Source organism: Marmota marmota, unplaced genomic scaffold (genome assembly GCF_001458135.2).
Source record: "Marmota marmota marmota unplaced genomic scaffold, marMar, whole genome shotgun sequence".
Lineage (NCBI taxonomy): Eukaryota > Metazoa > Chordata > Mammalia > Rodentia > Sciuridae > Marmota > Marmota marmota.
This window is the reverse complement of record NW_026000173.1, coordinates 245773-255595: the sequence shown is the minus strand read 5'-3', so window position 1 is coordinate 255595 and position 9823 is coordinate 245773. Positions and strand designations below refer to the sequence as shown.

Sequence of the window (9823 nt, the reverse complement as noted above, 5' to 3'; positions counted from 1 at the left end):
ATATATATATATATATATATATATATATATATATATATATATACATATAATATATGTGTATATATTAATATATATGTATATATAATACACACATATACACATACATATTTAACTAACATATATATACATATTTATGTTATACTATATAACTAACCTACATAGTGTGATATATATATATATATATATATATATATATATATGAAATGTTTAACATCATATGGCTATTAAATATGTTTATATTTTATTATATATGGTAAAGATAATATATCTACCATATGTATATACTATATGTCTTCTTTCAGAATTTTTCTTTACCTTTGATTTTCTGTGGTTAGAATATGTTATGCTTATGTGTACAAGTGTGTATGAGTGTGTGTGCACATCTGTTTCCATTGGTCTGCCTGCTTGGTGTTCCCTGAAGATCCTGGGTCTGTACTTTGGTGTGTCTGACATTGATTTGGGGAAATTTCTCAGTCATTATTACTTCAAATATTTATTGTCTTTCTTTCTATAATAGTTATTCAACTCTTGTAGTTGACTCACAGACTAGAATATTCTCTTTTTTCTTTTCTTTTTTTTTCTGTTTGTTTTCAGGTTTGAAGTTTTATATTGAGATATCCTTAAGCTCAGGGTTTCTTCTTCAAAAATGCGAAGGTGACTAATAAGCCCATCAAAGGCATTATGACTTTTTTATAGTGATTTTTATCTCTAGCATTTTTTTGGTTCTTTATAAGAAAGTTCATAATTCTACTTAAATTGTCCATTTATTCTTGCATGCTGCCTGTTCATTAGGTCCCCTAGTATATTAATCATAGTTGTTTTAAGTTTTCTGTCTGAGGTCCCCTAGCATATTAATCATAGATATTTTACGTTTCCTATCTGATTAGCCAACATCCCTGCTATATCTTACTGGTTCTGATGCTTGTTCTGTCTCTTCAAACCATGTTTTCTGCCTTTTATGTTTTATAATTTTTTTGATAGCTAGACATGATGTATGGTGTAAAAGAAGTTTCTAAACATATGTGTCTCTAGTAATGTAGTGGTAAGATGTGGGGAAGATGAAACATTCTACAGTTGTGTGATTGGATCTGTCTTTGGTGATCCTGTGCATCTGGACTGGACCGTTGCTGGTACATCTCCGTTTTCTTCCTCTTGGTGTGAAACTGAGGCTAGAAGAAGTTTCTGCTAGAAGAAGATATAATTTTCTGTATTTGTCTTTAGGTCTCTGAAATATTGTGAACAAGGGTTTGCCCTCTGACTTGCTTCTTAAATCTTGCTGATTTCTCTGTTCAGTTTAAAACTGTTAAGACAAATAACTTCACATTTCCTTACATGCCAAAGCAGAAATGAAAAGTTATTTTACTGAAAAACAACTTCTAATGTTACTGAAAAGCTGGATATTTAGAAAATAATTTGGTGTTTCAGTGCGATGTAAAATAATGTTTCACTAAATAAAAGTATCACTCCACACATAAAGTGGAAACTGAAATAATAGAGCTACAAAGTAAAGAGGAATGAGATTAAGTATTCCAAATAAGAGTGGAATGCACACCCTAACTAGACATATGAATAATATGTCTCTGTTGTTAAAATGTATAAGAAAGTAAGAAAAATTCCTTTAAGTTGAAAGAATAAGTCTGCAGATCATGCTGAGTTCCAATCCTAGACAGACTGCTTTTTTGAGTTACTGAAGGTGCAAGTGCCACCATCAGAAAAAACCTGTTTGTCTCTTCTGGACTATAATCCTATTGAACATCTATGTCTTACTTAATTCTAAATAAAACAATAAAATAATAACTTTTTGATAATTTTGCAAAGAAGTATTGCGATCCAATGAATTTATTTTTCTTTTGATTAAACTAAAAAGAAAAAAAAAACCTCTTTGATGTGGAAGTATTTTAAACATGATGACTACATTTGACCAAAGCTATTAAAAATTAAAATCTGAAGAAAATTAAGAACTAAATTGTTCACAACATGTAATTAATTATTATTTAAAAAAGCAATAGCATCAGGCTTGGGATATAGCTCAGCTGGTAGAGTGCTTACCTCGCATGCACAAGGTCCTGGATTCAATCCCTAGCAACACCACCAACAAAAAGCATCAATCAGAAATGGTAAGATCTTTAAGTTTTATTTATTCTGTGATTTTTTTATTGTTCTTCTTTACTCATAAGTGAAGAGTGAAGCAAGGCCATACATAATTCAAAAAAAGCTTAGTTGTTTTTTATATATGTTGACAAAGATAATGAGTGATGTGATTTGGAATAAAAATTCAAAACCACTTCTAAAATTTATCCAGTGAAGATCACAAAAATTTTTGTATTTATACAGTAAATTGGAAAGTAAGTACCCCATTCATCTGCTTCTGAAACATTTAAAATAAAATTTAGCCCTGAAAAGAGTAAAATGATATAATGGTATAATCAGCAATAGCAATTATATTTACTCTTTATATAAATTTGCATGATCTATAAGAAATCTCCATATACATTATAAATTGTATGATCTATCTTTTAGGGGTTGACACATGCCCAATGAAAGCAGAATAAAACACAGACATAGAATAGAGAAATGAACATGGTTCTGGAAGATCATTTGAACTGTCTTTGTGAGTGAACTTAATGAAAATATGGGTAAATTTCAGAATTTCTAAGAGAATTTGCAAAGCAGGATTTGCATTTATATTATTACCAGGTGCTGTCAATATTTCATGTGGGCTAATGCTAGGATAAGAAAGATGATCTAGCAGCAGAATTAGAGGTATACATTTGAAGTATTAGAAGGACTATTAGATAATCAAGCAATTTAGAAATTATTTCAATAACATCTAGTAAATTAAAAATTTCACAACTGGTAATTTTATCCACTAGATTTACACACACGACTACATGTATTTCATGAGCCAGAAGATATGAAATTTCTGAGAATTATTCAGAATATGGATATATATAACTTGGTGTGCCATCTTTCTATACATTGATAAAATGCTGTATGGTCATAATTCATGAATACCTTATCAATGTACCCCTGGCAAAACTTGGAAAAGCAGGACTTTTAGTACTGGGAATGTCAGCATTAGCAGATTCCTTTACTCAAACTTGGCTCAAAATCAGCAGCACTGTCCTTCAGAGAACACCTGTCAACTGAATGAGATGGTGATCAGAAGAAGTCGAGATGGACTAAGGATAAAAGTGGGTTTTTCTTAATTTTCCAAGTAATGAAATGTGTGTGTAATTTTAGAGAGGATATTACCCTCTTTTTGATAGTAAACGAAATGGGTTGGATAGACTTGATAATATAGATCACTTTGATTGGAAGAAAAAAAATAATATCTCATGTACATTTTAGTTTGTAGTTATGAATACATGTTATTAGATCAAAGGCTATAAACAGATTCTCACACATAATAGATCTTAGCTGTAAACATTCCCTTGATTTCTTCTCCGTGGAGTAAATCAATTTGAAATAATTATGCTGCTAGGGAAAAGACTATATGAAAATTGAAAAGTTAATCATTCCACGATGCATACATATATCAAAGTATTCCAAGCTGGGAACAGTGGAGCATGCCTATAAATCAGCATCTTGGGAGACTGAGGGAGGAGGTTTTCATGCTCAAGACCAGCCTGGACATTTTAGGAAGACCCTCTCCCAAAAGAAAATAATGAAAATGTCTGTGGATGTAGTTTGGTGGCAGAGGACCCTTGAGTTTTATCTAGTACCATGAACAAACATACAAAAAAATCCTGTTATACCCCTTAAGTATATACAATTGAACATTTTAGACATATATAACTAAATAACTGGCTCTGTGAAATGATCAGAAATGATTTTATCTAATGAAAATATTTTGGCTTATTTTTGTAGAGATATACATTGGGTAATTCCTTTTTTGCCCAACATTATACAAGGGTCCAATGTTATACAGGAGTCTAATGAAGCATCTGTACTTGACTGTACCCTTTCATACCCTTCTTCTTGATCTCTGTGACTTCCTGCTTTGTTAATTGTTTGATAACAATAAGAGCATTATTTATATGAAGCTTCTTAACTCATGACAACATAATTTCAGCATATAGTCTATTGTACTTACGTTGGCCTTTCTAGAATCCACTGAGAATATAAAATTACTAGGAGTTTTCTGTTATTTAAAATTGGTTTTTAATTAAATGTTTTTCTTATGAGAATATGGATACCAGGTGCAAAGTTAGAGACTTTTGATCCCTTAGAGACATATAGTAACTCTAAATGGGACACGAGATGTAGGCTGAACAAGTGAAAGTTGGAAATAATCCCACAAACCAAAGGATGTTTACATATTAGCATATGAACATCAGGCTAAATCAAATCCTTTATAACCTTGCCCCACACTGATTGGAGAGGCATATGTTTTGTGCACTGTTTAAGCACTCTAAACATTGATTAGTTTTTGACAGGATTCTCAACAAAGTATATTTTTGAGGTTTATAATTATATTAATATTTATCAATGTTAATATGAAATTACCTGTTGCTTTTTCTCTGCTGGTTGTTTTCCTCTTTGTATCTCAGGACAAAAATTCTATTGTTTCATTATTTAATGAAACCCGCTTCTCCTGGCTACTATCAAGATGGGGATTTCATTACTGGTGGACTTTTTTTCCTAAGAGTGACTGATGGTGACACCAGAAGTCAATTTGGCTTTGAAGATAAATTTTATATGCCAGATTATGTTCTTGTGTAAGTATTTGACTTCTCTGAAGTGCATAAGAAGGTTTAAAAAGCACTCTAGAGCTGAGAATTATTTTACCTTGTTTAAAGTTATAGGACATGGTGATGAGAATGTTTTTAACTTATATCCATTTAAATTGGTTTATTGGAAACTACTTTTGTGTATTGCCATGGGTAATATAGCAAAATATATTTTCCGGAAATATATCACATAATCCAAGGCAGGAAAATGTGAATTCTAAATTACATTTACTTCATCTCTGACCTTACTTGCTCTGCCTCAAGCTGCACATAAAAAAGCCAAAACTGTAAATTTGACTGTAAATCATCAGAATGTCTGGTTAATATTTTTTAGGCACCCAATTTCTCAACATTTTCTACAGCAAATATTTTATTTATTTCTTAGATTGTCATGTGTTTTTTTGACTTATCTACTTTAGAAATAAAAGGAAGACTATCTTTGTATCTTTGCCTTCTAAGGATCTTACTAAGCATTATCAGCACCTGCTGGCCATGGTTTTTGCTGTAGAGAAAATCATCAAGGACCTGAATATATTGTGCAATTTGTCTCTGGGATTCCACCTCTTCAATATGGATTTCTGACTTTATTGAGATGAAGGCCATGGAGAGTTCCATGTCTTTACTTTCTGGAGAGAGTCCTCCAGTTCCTAATTATGACTGTAGGTATGAGAAGAGAAACAAGCTGGTGGCTGTGGTAAGAGGCATTTCAACAGGAACAACAGCTCATAGTTCCCAGGAACTAAGCCTCTACAATGTCTCCCAGTAAATGAAGAATTTTGTGTTTTCTATATTTAACATAGTAATATAGTATCACAAGTCAAAATTTAATTTATACTTATGAAAAGATATGGGACTTCTTAAAAATGTACTGTTTAACTTTTATTCTCTAAAAGATATTTATTCATAGTACAAAATTTTATAATAAAGTTTCCTTTTGAAAACTTAAAATGGAGAAAAGCATATAGATAACATAATGATGACCTACCTATAATCTCACAGGCTAGATAAAATATCCTTTTCTCTTTATTGGTGTTATCATTTACATTTTTTCTATGAAATTATGGAGCATCATACATATTTGGGATTGTGGCAATTCTATTCACAGACTTCTTTTTACTCTTTTGTAACATGCAGTATTATGAATGTTTTTCATTTATTGTCAATTATTTATTTGCAATATCAGTTTAAGTTACAATATAATATTTCTACAAAAGTTATTTAGTCAATTTATTAGGAGCAGACATTGGATTGTTTTCAATTTTCCTTTATTATACAGTTTTTCAATTTTCCTTTATTATACAGCTTTAAAAGTTATTTTATTGATTAGTTTAATTTTTCTAGTAGAACAATTTCAGTGTAAAATGTATTCATTTTTGCAAAGTTTATGGTAAAATTAAAAATTGTTATCTAGAATATTAGTTTGCCATAAATATTGCTGAGATTCTGTTTACTTTCCTCTTAACATTGCTGGATTGATTTTTAAAATATTTGTCAAGTGGAAGAAACTATTAGTGATTTTTTTCTGTTTCAATTTTCATTTACTTGTGTTTAAGAGTTAATTTAATCCCTTTTTAAAATGTATTCTTAATTTTATCGTTTGGTTATGAAATTATAGGGTCGGGATTTTATTATTTTCTTATTGGTTAAAAAACTTCCTTCTGGTCTGGAATTGTGGCTCAGTGGCAGAGCACTTGCCTCACATGTGTGAGGCACTGGGTTCGATCCTCAGCACCCAATAAAATGAGTAAATAAAAGTATTGTGTCCATCTACAACTAAAAAAAATTAAAAAAATATTCCTTCTTCTCATTTCCCTACTAAAAATGCAATCTTTCAAATTATAGAAGAAAGTAAGCTTTTTAAAAAATGATTTCAAATACATATTCTTAAAAGTTGTTCAATAATACTTTGGGGAGAATTTGTAAACAAAACTGAAACTAGAGACTAGTTTATTAAGCTTCTTCTAAGCATCATCGAGCTTCAACAAACAAAAAAATTTGGTTTATTTTGTGCTTTTATTAAATATTGATTTTTTTCTTATGTTTCATTCTTTCTTCTTAAAAACAGATGTTCATCTTTAATTTATGCTTTCATAATTTCTTTTTTCCTTCTCTCTCTCTCTCTCTCTCTTTCATGTTTGAAGCATCCATTCATCCATCCAGCTATATGACAAGCATTTAATAACCATCTATGTCCAAAGATCATGGTTTTATATTTTTATTTTTTGGTACCTAGGATTAAACCTAAGGTTGCTTTATCTGAGTTACATCCCCATCCCTTTCGGGTTTTTATTTTGAGGCAAATTCTCACTAAATTGCTTAAGGACTCACAACTTTTAATTCTGCTGCCTCAACCTCCCAAATTTATGGGATTACAGGCATGAGCCATCATGTCCAGAAGATCATGGTTTTAGAAGTGATGTGTGAGATCTCTGTTAAACATTCAAGCATAGATGCTTTGTCAGTAGTGAAATATATGGACATATAGTTTGGGTAAAATTCTATGGTAGACATATAAATTTAGGAGAAATTTAGGGAATGTATGTTTGTGGAAAATGGAAAACATCCCAGTCTGAGCCATGGAGTCTTCTGATATTATCAATTTGGAGAGATGTGGAAGATTCAGTAAGTTAGATTGATAATATGTTTTATATCCCAAAATTAATTATGAAAAGATCACTCTGGAGACTGGCAAAGGAACATGTTTCAAGGAAAAGATTCTGATCTACTGTTTTACACCAATAATAGATTCAGTAAAATGAGTTCTGTTAATTGGTCATTTGATTTAGCAAATTATATAATTAATGATCTGGTTTTTAAAGGATGAATTGTAGTGGGGATACCCCATAGAGCAAGTCTGAGAGAAAAGTCAAGCAACATATAGGATTAGCAGTCTGGACAATTCATTTGCAGAGTTTTTTATGAAGAAGAATAATGACATGGTGGGGGAGCTAGAGGGTTTTGGATAAAGAGAGATTTTATATGTAGTGATGGGAAAATAATTAGACTTTTCTCTTTCATTTTGGCATATTTTTGGGTATATACAGGTATAACAAGCAAAGTATAAGGGCTCCTAGACTTCTTTCTCTAGTGAATTTTAAAATGCTTAATGCATTCTCTTTTCTCATTTAATTTGATTATGTGCTATGGCTTTAAGAAGAAAATCTAGTATTAAATTTTATTTGCTTGGTAATCCAGAAAAGCCAGTATGGAAAGATATTTTAACTTTTTTTTTCGGGGGGGGGAAGGATGGGTGGGTACAAGATTGAACTCAGGGGAACTCCAACACTGAGCCACATCCCCAGCCCTATTTTTAAATTTTATTTAGAGTCAGTCTCACTGAGTAACTTGCCTTGATTTTGCTGAGGCTGGCTTTGAACTTACAATCCTCTTGCCTCAGCCTTCTGAGCTGTTGGGCTTACAGGTGTGTGCCATCATGCCCAGCTGAAAATGTTTTTTTTATTGGTACATTATAGCTATACATAATAGTGCAATCAATATTGACAATCACATATGCAAGGAATATAATTTGTTCCATTTTGGTTCTTAGTAACTTCTCCTTCAGCTTCTCCTCCCATCCCTCTACTTCCTTTCCTGACCTGATTTTTTATATAAATTGATACTTAAAAATAAACAGTAAAATTCACTATAGTATATTCACACAGGTATACAGCATGATTTGGTCGACCTCATTCTGCTATTCCTCCCCTTTTCCATCCCTTCCCAATCCCTCAACCTCCTTCCTCAATTCCATTTTTTTCCAGTTTTCATGGTGTTGCAACTCCTGTATTTTGCCCCCATTTTTTTGCTCTAGCTTCTGCATATGAGAGACAACACTCAACTCTGGACATTCTGAGTCTGGCTTATTTCATAAATTTCATCTATGCACTGGAAAATACCATAATTTTATTCTTTATAGCTGAGGAAAACTCCATCATGTATATATACACCACATTCTCTTTATGCGTTCACCTGAGCATCTGGACTGGTTGCGTAATTTGGCTATCGTAAATTATGCTGCTTTAGTTATTAATGTACCTATATCACTATCATATCCTGATTTTATTTCTTTTGGATAAATACCAAGAGATGGTACATTAAGCATTTATATTTATATTAAAAAATAATCTAATGTTATACCTCAAAGCTCTAAAACAAATAGAAGAGTGGAAATAATTAAGATGAGAGCTTAAATTAATGAAGTCAAGAAAAATACAAAGAATCAATTGAGGGTTGGTTCATTGAAAAAATTGACATACCCTTAGCCAAACTAACCAAAAAAGAGAGAAGACCCAAGTCAACAATATTGGAGTTGAAAAGGGAGATACAATAGACACTTCTGAAATCCAGTAATATTAGAAATTATTTTGAAAATTTATGCTCCAATAAACAAAAAAATATAGAAGATATGACAAATTTCTAGACTCATATTACTGACCCAAATTGAACCATGGGGTAAAGAAAACCTAAAGAGATTAATACCAAGCAAAGGTATAGAAGTAGTAATTAAATGCCTATAAACAAAGAAAAGCCAAGGACCAGAAGGATTGTCAGCCAAGTTCTACCAAACTTATAAAAAAAGAACTAATACCAATCTTCCTCAGTATGGAAAATTATTGATTTGCAAATAATCTTCACAAATTTATGTTACTCTAAGTCAGAGCAGAAAAGGAAAACTTCTGTGACTCTTTGTATATATTTTTAAAAGAATAAAGAAAAATATGCACACACATATATGTATACAAATAAATATGTGTGTATGTGTGTTAGCATGAACTTTTAGTCACAAATATAAATACACACACACACCACATATAACTTAATTTCCACTCTATATGTATGTGTATGTGTATATATATATATATATATATATATATATATATATATATTCCACTATACATATACTATTTCCATATATATACTAATTTCTATATATATTCTAATATATAACTTAATTTCCACTATATATACACACACACACACACACACACATATATATATATACTCATAATTATGTGTGTGTATATATATATATATATATATATAATTATGTATGTATTATACATGTATATACACACATATTTATATATATA

At 30.9% G+C, this 9823-nt stretch overlaps 1 pseudogene; it reads left to right on the top strand.

Annotated features, from left to right (window-relative positions):
- The first annotated feature begins 4499 nt into the window (after window positions 1-4499).
- LOC107159894 overlaps window positions 4500-9823 on the top strand; it is an 11242-nt pseudogene continuing 5918 nt past the window's right edge.